We start from the raw sequence: 12,386 nt of genomic DNA, 5'->3' as shown, positions 1-12,386 counted from the left end.
TCAGCCTGAGCACAGTTGCAGAAGCATTGTACATAGAAATCCAGCCTTTCACTATGACCGTCAGTGGGAGTCCGCGTAGAGTTCTTCTTCTTTTGGTATTGGTAGGGGGTCTTCCGCACGAAGATGGATTACAAGTGATCAGAAATACCATCCCTGATGTCTCCACAGCCAATCTGATGTCTGACCACTGTGACTTTGTTCTCACCTACAATTATTTATGATTTGGGGACAATTTATACCTCCAGATTAGTGGAACTGCTATGGGCACCCACATGGCCCCACAATATGCTAATACATTTATGGCTGACCTGGAACAACAATTCCTCAGCTAACATCCCCTATTACCCCTCTTCTACTTACAATACATTGATGACATCTTTATGATTTGGACCCATGGTATAGAAACTCTAGAAGAATTCCATAGAGACTTCAGCAATCTGCACTCCACCATCAACTTACACCTCAACTACTCCATGTGACACTGGATGCTACAGTACAAATCAAGGATGGCCTGATCAGTACCACACTCTACCAGAAACCCACTGATCACTATACTTACCTACATGCTTCTAGTTTCCATCCTGCACACACAACTAGATCCACTGTTTATTGCCAAGCCCTTAGATGCAATCGCATTTGCTCTGATCCCACTGACAGAGACTGAAAACTACAAGATCATTACCAAATATCCATAAACCTGAATTACCCACCAGGAGAAATAACAAACAAATCGACAGGGCCAGACGAATACCCAGAGACCAGTTACTCCAAGACAGGCCCAAAAAAGCCAAGAACAGAACACCACTGGTCATTACCTACAGCCTCCAACTCAAACCACTGCAACGCATTATTAAAGACCTACAACCTATCCTTAATGAGGAAGCAACACTCCAGGAGGCCTTCGGTGAGACGCCTGTCCTCTCCTACAGACAACCTCCCAAGCTTATGAGGATTCTCACTAACAACCACAGTCTATACCTCAGGAACACCAGTCCTGGAACTTTTCCTTGCGACAAGGCCCATTGCCAACTCTGTCCACATATCTATTCTGGAGACACCATCACTGGACCTAACCATGTTATTCACAGAATCACAGGCACATTCTCATGTTCCTCAACTAATATATGCCATCATGTGCCAACAATGCTCACATGCTTTGTATATTGGACAGACTTCAAACTCTCTTAGACAAAGAATTAATGGGCATAAAACAGAAAAAAAACCACTCCTGATTCACAAACCTGTCAGTCAACACTTTAATGGAGCGGGCCATTCTGTTAATGACCTGAAAGTTTGTGTCTTACTGAAGAGGAATTTTCACAACAGTTTGGAAAGAGAGATTGCTGAACTATCTTTTATTTTCAAATTCGATACATTAACAGGGGGGTTGAACTGGGATAGGAATTTTCTAGGTCATTATACGGGCTCTTATGCATACTTGACTTTATCTCATTCTTGACTTCCCCCCACCTCCCCTCTGCTCTCTGATTTGTTCACCTTGATAATATTTTTCTGATTTGTCAACCTTGATTATTATTTTTGGTTCTCTGTGCCTGAAATATTGAGTCTGTTCTGGTATGGCTATGGTCTGAAGAAGTGGGTCTGTCTCATGAAAGCTCATTACCTAATACATTATTTTGTTAGTCTTTAAAGTGCTATTGGACCGCTTTTTCGTTCTGATAGTATATAGACTAACAGGGCTATCTCTCTGTTACTATTCTGCCTAGTCAATGTAGCGACACCAAAGCAGTCAGACTCCTTTATTAAAAATTACTCAGTCTACCACCAGGTGTCCCTCTTCCCTTAATAGTGAAGAGCCAGGTGTCTAGATGTTTACAAGTATCAGAAAGGTAGCGGTGTTAGTCTGTAGCTTTGAGAACAACAAGAAGTCTTGTGGCACCTTATAGACTAACAGATATTTTGGAGCATAATCTTTCATGGGCAAAACCCGCTTCATCAGAGGCATCCCCACTCATGCATTTGGTGAAGCTGGTCTTTGCCCACAAAAGATTATGCTTCAAAATATCTGTTAGTCTATAAGGTACCACAAGACTTCTAGCTGTTTACAGTAATGACAGGAAGGGAGACCTGGTGACAGTTTTCCCACATCACAATGGTGCACTTTTCTACAGGGAAAGAAAAGAGAAATCTTCAATAACAGCACACTATAAAATGATAGAATCACTCCATTAAATACTGATGCGCAAACACTTTTCCTGTGGGTCTTGTAGGGAGGTGCATTTTGACTTCCCAAATGAAGCTGTTTGCAACCTTATTTTTCACATGTAGGCTTTTTTACATTTCCTTTTAAGCAGCAGCAACCCCAAGTCCATGGAGGTGGGCTGACGCCACTCTCTTCACAGCAGTTTTCTTGTTATTAGTGTATTCTTCTGCTCTCCTTTTTCCTAACACCTCATCACTTGCATCCACTATCAGTCTCCTGTGCTTTATGGCACTCACCCTACCGTGAGTCAAAGGCTAATTCAGCTGACTGGATGTGCCAATGCAGGTATTCTGTAGGAACAGTCTGGTTATTACCTCCAACCACAGCTCATGCATGTCCTCTTATAAGCATATGTGGTCATCCTATAGTTAACAGATTTCCTGCTGCGTCATAGGGGTTATCAATTTCATGCTGTAAAAGATATTTATAGAAGGTTTTCAGATGATGGATGTTGATACATAACCTCTCTGCAGTATAATAAAATATACATTCTAAGTTCCCTTTTTTTCTGAGCCCTTTTAATACCCTTTCCAAGCCTAAAAAAACAGGATATTTGCAAAACTTTGATAAGAGGATTTTTAAAATGTTTATTGATAGCAAACTGTGTAGGACTCTCAGGGCCTGTTACTTCACTGTGCATGTAGAAGCACAAGGAGGAAATATGCTGAGCAGGCCAAATAAGAAAGGAGAGCCTGATGATCCATGAACTAATAAGAATTTCCCCTTCCTTTTGCAGAGACACTTAAAAAAGTACTATACATTGTCTGCCTGGAAGAAGGAGGAAAGAGAATCCATGTGGCAATATAGGGTGACACATATAGGAGTGCTTTGAAACCCAGGTTGTAGATCTTGCTAATTTGTTTTTGCTTGTCAGTTTATCCTGATTTCTTGTTCTCCTAGGAAAGCCTAATTGATTGTTGCAATGCATTTTTCTCTTGTGGAGTCATTTCACTAGGCTTTATTCACCCACCAAACCTTTTTACACACTGACTCACTTGTGGGCAGCAACTCAATTCCTGCATCATCTGCCTACTCCCAGTGACTTGGGTGCAGCATCTAGTCTGCATGTGAGGAGTTCGTGAGTAGGCAGGAAACACACATTCATACAGCTGACACTGGACCAGCTGTCTGTGGATTGCTTCCTCTGGGCACATCAGGTACTCCAATCAGTGTAAATCATCAAATAAATGCAAGTCACAGTCTGGTTAAAGTTAGTGCCTCAACTGAGGTGATCCACTTAAAGTAAAACCCTAGAAATGTGATGTTATAATAAGCTCTTCTGAAGTAATCTCTCCTTCCTCTCTCACTTCCCCACTGGTTGGAATTGTTTTCAATCCCTTCAGGTACACTGAAAATTCCATAAAAGCAAAAGTGTGAGGTTTTCTTTTTACGTTTATAAGTAGTTGACAGGGCCAGGCCACAGGGCTAGAATAGAAGCAGCTCTAAGAAAGAGAGAAGCAGCTCTAAGAAAGCAGAAAAGGCCCGAGCTGATTAAAGGAGGGTTACTCCTATAGGGCAGTGTGGAACAGCTGAGCCAGAGATATCATGGGAAGAGTGGGAGCAGCAGAGATGGGACTGCTATAAATCTATTAGAGCCAACTGATCTCACTGGAGGCTGCCAGTGGGACTTTTAAAAAGCCTTTGCTTCTAGAGGAATGTGGGGAGTGTGGGAGAGGAGGTCGCTGTGAGGTTTGTAACAGATAAAGAGAAGAAAGTAAGAAAAGTGGAAAAGGAGAACCACAGTGTTGCCAAAGACAGAAGGGAGGTGAGAAGCTCCGACAAGAAGTGTTTGGGCTCCCTTCCCCCAGGTAGCCTGAGATTTAAGCCAGTGGCTGGGAAGGACTATTTACCAATCCCTCTTACCCCAACGTTCTTTTAGCTGAGGGACAGAAGCAGGGCCTGTGCTGCAGTACCAAAATTATCTGCAAGACTGGGAACTGAGCAGAAGTCTGGGGCCCAGGAGTGGGACTCACCTTACCAGAATAGACAATGTTTCCCTAATTTTCAGTCCTTCATGGTCAGGCTGGGATCAGAGAGTCAAGATGCATTATTTTCTTCTCACTTATCATCACCACAGATTGAGGTACTCTGGGCTACATTATCCATCAGTGGCAACTTTTTAACTCCTTCAGGGAGTTGGAGAGTTAAATCTCATGATTGGAATTTTGGTATAAAGGTGTATAGCTTAGTCAGGAAGGACAGACCAGGGAAAAAGTAAAGAGGTGTTGCATTATATTTCAGGAATGTATAAGGGATTACTGGTCACTTATGAAAACTCAGTGGGATGGGGAGGGGGTTGGCTGGCTAGCTCCCAGTACTGAAAGAAAGGGGACAGGTCGATGGAAAATCAGGACTCTGAAACTGGGAGTCCCAAGGACAAATGAGGAGAGACCAATGCTCTAGGTCAGCCTGACTGATAGGGCAGATAGCCTAATGAGGGAGTGAGGAGGCCAGGGATGTGCAAGGACCAGACTGTGAATTTCTCTTACTTTCCAGAGATGCCAATTGCAATGTCCTTGTGCCACAGAGTGAGGTTATGTGCTTTCCTTTAACCCTTTGTGTTATATTTGCTTTGAGCTGTATCAAATGATGAGTGGCTCGAGGAAGTGTCTTGCAAAGAAAGCACCATGGAGTGGGGATACCCTAAGCCTTGTCTTAACTGACCATAACAACATTGATGATCAAACCCACCCAGGAATTGTGACTCCAACTATGTTGTGATTATGAGGCCTCTGCCGTATGGGAGAATGAAAAGGGAACCCTTGAGGTCAGGCAGGCTTCTGGGTAAAGGAAGTGGGAAGGAGAATTCAGATCCTTTCACTAGCCCGTTTCTTTGAGGCGGGACCAACTCCTCTGCTTACAGATGGATACCCTTGTGCTGATATCCAGAAGGAGATGAGAAGCACTGAAGACTTTGAGTGAAAGACTCTGGGTGAAGATAAAAGGGGAACAGAAGGGGGCATCACAGTAGGGGGTCTCCCAAAGGCCAACAGTTCAGGAGGAGGTGGACCAGGCATTTCTAGAACAAAGAACAGAATGTCCAAAACAAAAGACCTGGTAGTAACAGGGGAATTTAACTACCCAGACTTCTGTTGGGAAAATAAAATGGCAAAACACAAAATTGTTCTGTGTGGCCACTGTAGGTAGGACAAGAAATAAGTGTCTTGGTATGCAAAAGAGGATATTGAGGTAAGATATTAGGAAAAAACCTTTCTAATTATAAGGATAGTTAAGAACAAAAATAGGCACTGAAGAGAGATTGTAGAATCCTTATCCTGGGAAATTATTAAGAACAGATTTGGTAGACAAACACCCATCAGCACTGGTGTAGGTACACTTGGTCCTGTCTCAGTGGAGAGGGTTGGGCTAGATGACAGCTCAAAATCCCTTCTCACCTTAATTTCTAAGAAGTGATTTGGGGGTTCAATCCTACATGGTGCTGAGCCAGATAAGCTACTGTTCAAGCTAATGGAAGTTGAGGTCATTCAGCATTTTGCAAGACAAAGAAAACAGCAACATGTTTAATCTATCTCAGAAAGGCTGTTGTAAGTGGTTGCATTTTGGATTGTAATTTAATTACCAAATAAACAGTAACTGAGACCTCAATCACAAAGATAACAAAGTGTTTATTTTTCGGGGGACTGGTGTTGGTAAAACAGAAGTGATTCGTGTTCTCTCCTGACAGAAAAATCTATAGGCTAGGTGTGTGAATTCCATGTGAAACCAAAGGATATCCTGAAAACTTCAGCACTTATAGGGGTTTGGCTAATCTGCATTTATAAGAATGCCAAATACTAACATTTTCTCCAATGGTTTATAGGAACGGATGTGTGTCAGCAAATACCAGAGAGCAGTTATGGTAACTAGAATGAGGGTTGGAGAGATTACAGGAGAACTTCATGCTGTCATTTAAAAGCAACTGATGAGGGTTTTGAAGCAACTCTTTGTGAATGTCTTATTTTCAGCATGACAGGAACATTTCTCCTAAATCCTTTGTTACTAAAGACATGCACAGAACAGAAGATTTTCATTTTTAGGGTTCATCTTGTCACACAGTTTATTTCTCACTTCCTGTTACAATCAACTGCTGGTGGCATTATAAATCTTCACAGAAACTAACTGTGGTGTACAAAGAGACAGTTATGACTCCAGACATGAGTCCTTTTTGAAAGGACCCCAGCAACTTCGAAATCCCCTTTTTCCTATCTGCTGTTAGGAATAAGGGGATTTCAAAGTTGCCGGGGTCCTCTCGAAAAGGAGCCCTATCTGGACGAGCCACATAGACCTAACTGACTGGCTGCTTTCTCAATTTCAGATATTAACATAGATACTCCCAGTGGGGCCATACCTGCTTAACCAATTAGCTTTACCTGCCATTTGAACAGAAGGTAGCTGACGGCCTCCTCCTGACCCCTCCCTTCAGCTATTTTGGAGTGAACTCAGCCGCATACACCTACAGCGCTTCATTAGTAAACTCCGAAATGGCCATTTGCATGGCCATTTCAAAGTTTTGGGCTAGGTAGACACAGCCTTACTGGGATCACCTCATAAAATCAGTCACTAGCACTAGATCTTTCTGCTGAAATTGGTAACAAATAACACTAAAATTGGCCAATTAATGTCCTTTGGGCAGTGACCACCAGTCTGCTACCCAACAGACTTGCCGCATAGGCCTAACCTACTGAACTGAAGTTCATTAGTAGCCTTAACCTACTGAGCTGCTCGTGTAGACACAGCCCTTCTTAATTGTAAGGAATGCATGGGTATGCTTGTACATAAAGCTGGATGCCTGCACCTGAATGGATTTTACCCCACCCTTCCGTGATTGCCTGATCACAACTGAAAGACTATTATTTAGTAGTATTCTTGAAGGTGTACTGTTTTACACATATGCAAAGCATATGTGTGTTACACATTAATAGGTTTAATATTGTATGCCAGCATTGTATTAAGGTTTGATACATATGTAGAAAAAGTCAGTGTGTAGCATGTCATGTGACATTGTATTGCTGTATGGTTTGTGTAATCTGTTGTATTGCCTTAGTGTATGATTTCTAAATGCAGTGCAATTGTGTTATGCTATGTGTCATGCAGCACAGTATATTCTTTTGTGACTAAGACTTCCATTAAAATAAATAATATTTTGTTTTCAGAGAATTATTTCTTGAGTGCCAACTCTTTGAGCAGAAGGCTGTCTCCTTGGTCTCTCATGGATTAACACAGGGATGCACAAAGTGAGGGGTGGACCCTGGGGGGGGCATGAAATTTCATAAGGAGGGGCAGAGCATGATTGGCTGCTGGATCTCAGGCTCATCCATCTAATTAAAAATGCTGAAATATGTTACTCTTTTTAAGTATGGGTATTCACGTTTATAGATTGTTTAATAAAGGTTTTACATTCTGCATATTTATTTTCTTACATGTACCAAAAGGGGGTTTTCTTATATGAATATAATTGATATTTCCTTCAGTTGGATTACAGTAGACAGATGGGAGGCTACTAATTACAGGGATGAAAAGTGGGGCCCAGCGTAAAAAGTTTTTTCACCCCGGGTTGACAGAACTAGTCTGTTCTATGGCATCCTCTGATGGTCAGAGAAAAACATCCTTGTAAAACTCCAGCAGTTTCTCAGGGCCAGCCATGTCCAATTAGTCACTGCAGTGAGCCAAACTGACATTGGTTTACAGTTATAAGCAGGCAATTGTTGGAGTGCCTTGAGTCCTAATTTTGGTGTAATATCATTTAAGAACATTTGATGACCATTTGACAACAATTAGCAGTCACTTTTTGTCATTACGAGCCTGTCCTGGATTTGTCATGTTACAGAATTTACTTTTCTTATATAAGGTTTTGTTATTTTAAACCTAGCAGCGCCTCAATATTTCTGCTGAAGCACCAGCCCACGTGGCAGAATCAGGTATATTTAGAAGTTGTGTTACTCTCTTAATACAAACAAATGTAGAACTTGCTTCTGATAAAAAAAAATCCAATGAACTGGATCTGCGTTGAACTGTTCCTCACTGAAAACTTCATTGTTCTCTTCAGGTTGAACTTCCCTTGATCTGGCACCCACAGGACATGACCAGCCCTGAACCAGGGAATTTGCTAGACCGGGAGGTTCAATGTTGCTCCTCCCCTCCCAGCAGTTGGCCCCTAGGGCTCCCCTTCTGGCCATGGGCCCCAGGGTTCCACTCCTAGTCTCGGGCCCCCAAGGCTCTTGGACACCAGAGCTGTGTCTACACGTGCATGCTACTTCGAAGTAGCGGCACTAACTTCAAAATAGCGCCCGTCGCGGCTACACGCGTCGGGCGCTATTTCGAAGTTAACTTCGACGTTAGGCGGCAAGACGTCGAAGTCGCTAACCCCATGAGGAGATAGGAATAGCACCCTACTTCGACGTTCAACGTCGAAGTAGGGACAGTGTAGACGATCTGCGTCCCGCAACGTTGAAATTGCCGGGTCCTCCATGGCGGCCATCAGCTGGGGGGTTGAGAGACGCTCTCTCCAGCCCCTCAGCTCACTGGTGGCCGCGTGGAGCGGCCCCTTAAAGGTCCCCTCCCCCGCCCTGACTCTGCAGGAAGCTGAGGCAACGTGCAGGCTGCAGCCTGCACACGCGGGCAGCCTGCACAGCCCTCAGCCCACCACACAGCAGCGATGGCTGCCCAGCAGCCAGGGGACCCCCCCCAAGGGGAGCCAGGGCAGCCAGCCCAGCCAGAAGACCTGCCAGTCTGGGAAGCGGCAGCGGGGCCCCTCCTGGATGGAGGCCGAGCTGCGGGACCTGCTGGGGCTCTGGAGCGAGGAGGAGGTGCTCCAGGTAATGGGGAGCAAGAGGCGGAACGCGGATGCGTTCGCTCGGCTGGCCGATGGCCTGGCTGCCCGGGGTCACCCTGCCCGCACTCCGGACCATGTCCGGAGTAAGGTGAAGGAGCTGCGGCAGGGTTATGCCCGGGCCCGGGATGCGGCCAGCCGATCTGGGGCCACCCCCGTCACTTGCCCCTTTTACAGGGAGCTCAGGGACATCCTGGGCTCCCGGCACACCTCCTCCTCTCCGGCCACCCTTGACACCTCGGCTGACGAGCCCCAGCAGGCCCTGCAGCCGGAGTCCAACCCGGAGGCAAGCCCCGCACCCCGGGGGCCCCCCCCGGAAGCCATCCCCGGGACATCGTGGGAGGAGGAGGAGGAGGGGGGCTCCTCCTCCGCAGAATCCAGCCTGCAGATCCTCCTCCTGCCATCCCGGAGCAGCAGCAGGGCCTCCGACCCCCGGGGATCTCCGGACCGTGGGAGCGGACCCACAGGTAGGTACCCCTCTCTGGTGGACACCCCTGGGCTTGAGGGGCGGGGGTAACAGAGATGTGTCCAGGGCCCCCCATACGCTCACATGGCCATGGCCCCAAGGACACCAGGGCCATGGCCCTCACAGCACTGCAGCCGTCAGCCCCTGCCCCCCCCACCCTGCATGACAGTGCCATGCCCCATCCCCGGGCCAGGGGGGAGCGGAACCTCGAGGGGCCCCTGGGCGGAGGGGGTGGGACACCCCGCAGCAGCAGCATGTGATGGAGTGGGGGGAGTGCCAAAGGGAGACTCAGGCTACATATGAGCCACAAGAGCCGAGGAGCTCCCAGGGCCAAAGGAGGATCCTGGCGCTACAGCTGGCAGGTGACACCTCTGCCCTGAACAAACAGGAGGGAGGAGCCGAGCTGGCTTGGAATTGGGGGGTGAGGGCGGGGGCCACAGGTAGAGGCTAGGGGAAGGGAGAGCTGGTAGGCAGCCAGCCAGAGGAGGGGGAAAGCTGCATCCCAGAGGGGCCCCCCTTGGGGTCTTCTCCCCACGACGGGTTGGAAGGACTGTCTCTTCCGACAGCTGGTGCTGTCACTCCTGCCAGAAACTGGCCATCTGTGGCCTAAGAAAGCTCTCCTGCTCTCAGACCCTGCGGGGTGAAGTGAGAGTCGCTCCCACCAGGGGACGGGGTGCAGGGCAGGGGGACCCCTGAACCCCATCCATCACAGCAGCATCTCCCGGGGACGGGGATGGGGAACCTGCAGCACAGGGCGGGGGGGACAAAGGCCACGGCTCGGGGCCCACACTAACTCCTGTCTCCATTCTTCTTTCCCCCCTCCTCTCCTGTGTCCTGCACCTGCACCTGCACCATCAGAAGGACCGGAAGAGAGCGCCGGCGAGGCCTCAGTTGTCCCGGAGAGCCCTCCGGGACCCTCGCTCCAGGGCAGCCCCTTGGCCGAGGAGCGACCGGCCGCGTGGAGGGCAAGACGGCGGACCCCGCGCCTACTACCGGTGGCGGCGACGGACCCCCAGCTGCTGGCCATCCTCCGCCGGCAGCTGGAGGTCTCGGAGCAGCACCTCCAGCTGCAGGAGCGGGCGCTGGCCTGGCGCCAGGAGGCATGGGGGGCCTATATGCAGACATTTAACCGGCTGGTTGATTACCTGGCCCCCCATGCCGCGCCGGCCGAGCCATCGCCTGCCCTGCCCGCTCCTGCAGCCCCACCACCAGCTGCTCCAGCCGTCACCGGGCCGTCCGCCGTCGCCCCACCACCCACCCGCGAGGGCCACAGCGCCGAGGGACCCCTGGAGCCACCTGAGACTCGCCGGTGCCGATACCTTCCTGTGCAGCCCGCTCCCACCCAGCCGCAGACCAGACTGCAGGCACGGCGGGGCTCCTGGCCGGGCATGCCCAGTGCTGGGCTCTAGGAGTGAGGGGCCCGGGACGTGGCCCCCCCCTTGTTGTATATAGTTTGACTGTTTGTTTTTGGTGCCCCCGTTTGCCCCGTCCCCCCCATGTAAATAGTTCTCCCCGTTCTCCTCCCTGCTTTTCTTTTTTGTTGATGGCGCACACTTCTTTGCTTTGTTGTTGTATTGTTTTATTTGTGCACATCTTGCTTTGGTTGAACGTTTGTCCCTCCTTTTTGGTTTGTGTTTCACATATTTATTTATTTACAAAAAAAAAAAAATTTCGTAAAGACGAAAAAAAGTTTACATTCACCCACAAGTTCGTGCTGTCATTTGTCCAGGAAAAGTGTGGGGGGGGGCGGTGGGGTGCTCCATGGTGTGGGCGTTGGGGCAGGAGTGTGGGGGAGGAAGGGGCGGGCGGTAGGGGGCCTGGGCAGAGTTCACCCCGCGGCCTGTTGGTCGAAGTGGGCCCGCAGGGCTTCCCGGACCTGGGTCCCCTCTGGGTCCACCTGCCAACTGGGGGCAGCAGGTGGCTGCACGTGTGCCCTGCCGGCCTCCGCGGCCCAGCCCTGCAGAAAGGTCTCCCCCTTGCTCTCCACGAGGTTGTGCAGGGCGCAGCAGGCACCCACAATCTGGGGGATGTTGTTGGGGCCCGCATCCAGGCGGGTCAGGAGACATCGCCAGCGTCCCTTGAGGCGGCCAAATGAGCGCTCCACCTCCTGGCGCGCACAGTTCAGGCGGTCGTTGAAGCGCTCCTGGCTAGCGGAGAGATGGCCCGTGTAGGGGTGCATGAGCCACGGCCGGAGGGGGTATGCCGCATCTGCGATGACGCAGAAGGGCATAGTGGTGTCCCCCAGAGGGATCTCCCGCTGGGGGATGTAGGTCCCCGCCTCCAGCCGGCGGCACAGGCCCGAGTTCCGAAAAACCCGGGCGTCATGGGTGCTGCCAGGCCAGCCCACGTAAATGTCCTGGAAACGTCCCCGGCTGTCCACCAAGGCCTGCAGGACGACAGAATGGTAGCCCTTCCAATTGAGGTATCATCCTCCACTGTGATGCGGGGCGTGGATGGGGATGTGAGTCCCATCCAGAGCCCCGAAGCAGTTGGGGAAGCCCAGGGTGGCAAAGGCGGCGACAGTGGCATGTGGGTCCCCCAGCCTCACGAGCCTGTGCAGGAGCATGGCGTTGATGGCACGCACGACCTGCAGAGAAAGCACATGGGACAGCCCCAATGAGGAGTGAGCAGGGTGTGCGTGGCCCAGCCCTGCCCTGCCCTGCCCTGCCCTGCCCTGGCCCCCCTGCCCTGCCCTGGCCTCCCCCTGTGGGTTCTCTTACCTCCATGAAGACAGCCCTGACGGTGGCCTTTCCGACACCAAACTGCTGCCCCACGGATCGGTAGCTGTCCGGAGTGGTCAGCTTCCAGACAGCGATGCCGACCCGTTTCTCCACAGGGAGGGCACGCCGCATGGCAGTGTCCCGGTG

Source organism: Carettochelys insculpta, chromosome 1 (assembly GCF_033958435.1).
Source record: "Carettochelys insculpta isolate YL-2023 chromosome 1, ASM3395843v1, whole genome shotgun sequence".
Lineage (NCBI taxonomy): Eukaryota > Metazoa > Chordata > Testudines > Carettochelyidae > Carettochelys > Carettochelys insculpta.
Note: the sequence above shows the minus strand (reverse complement) of the source record.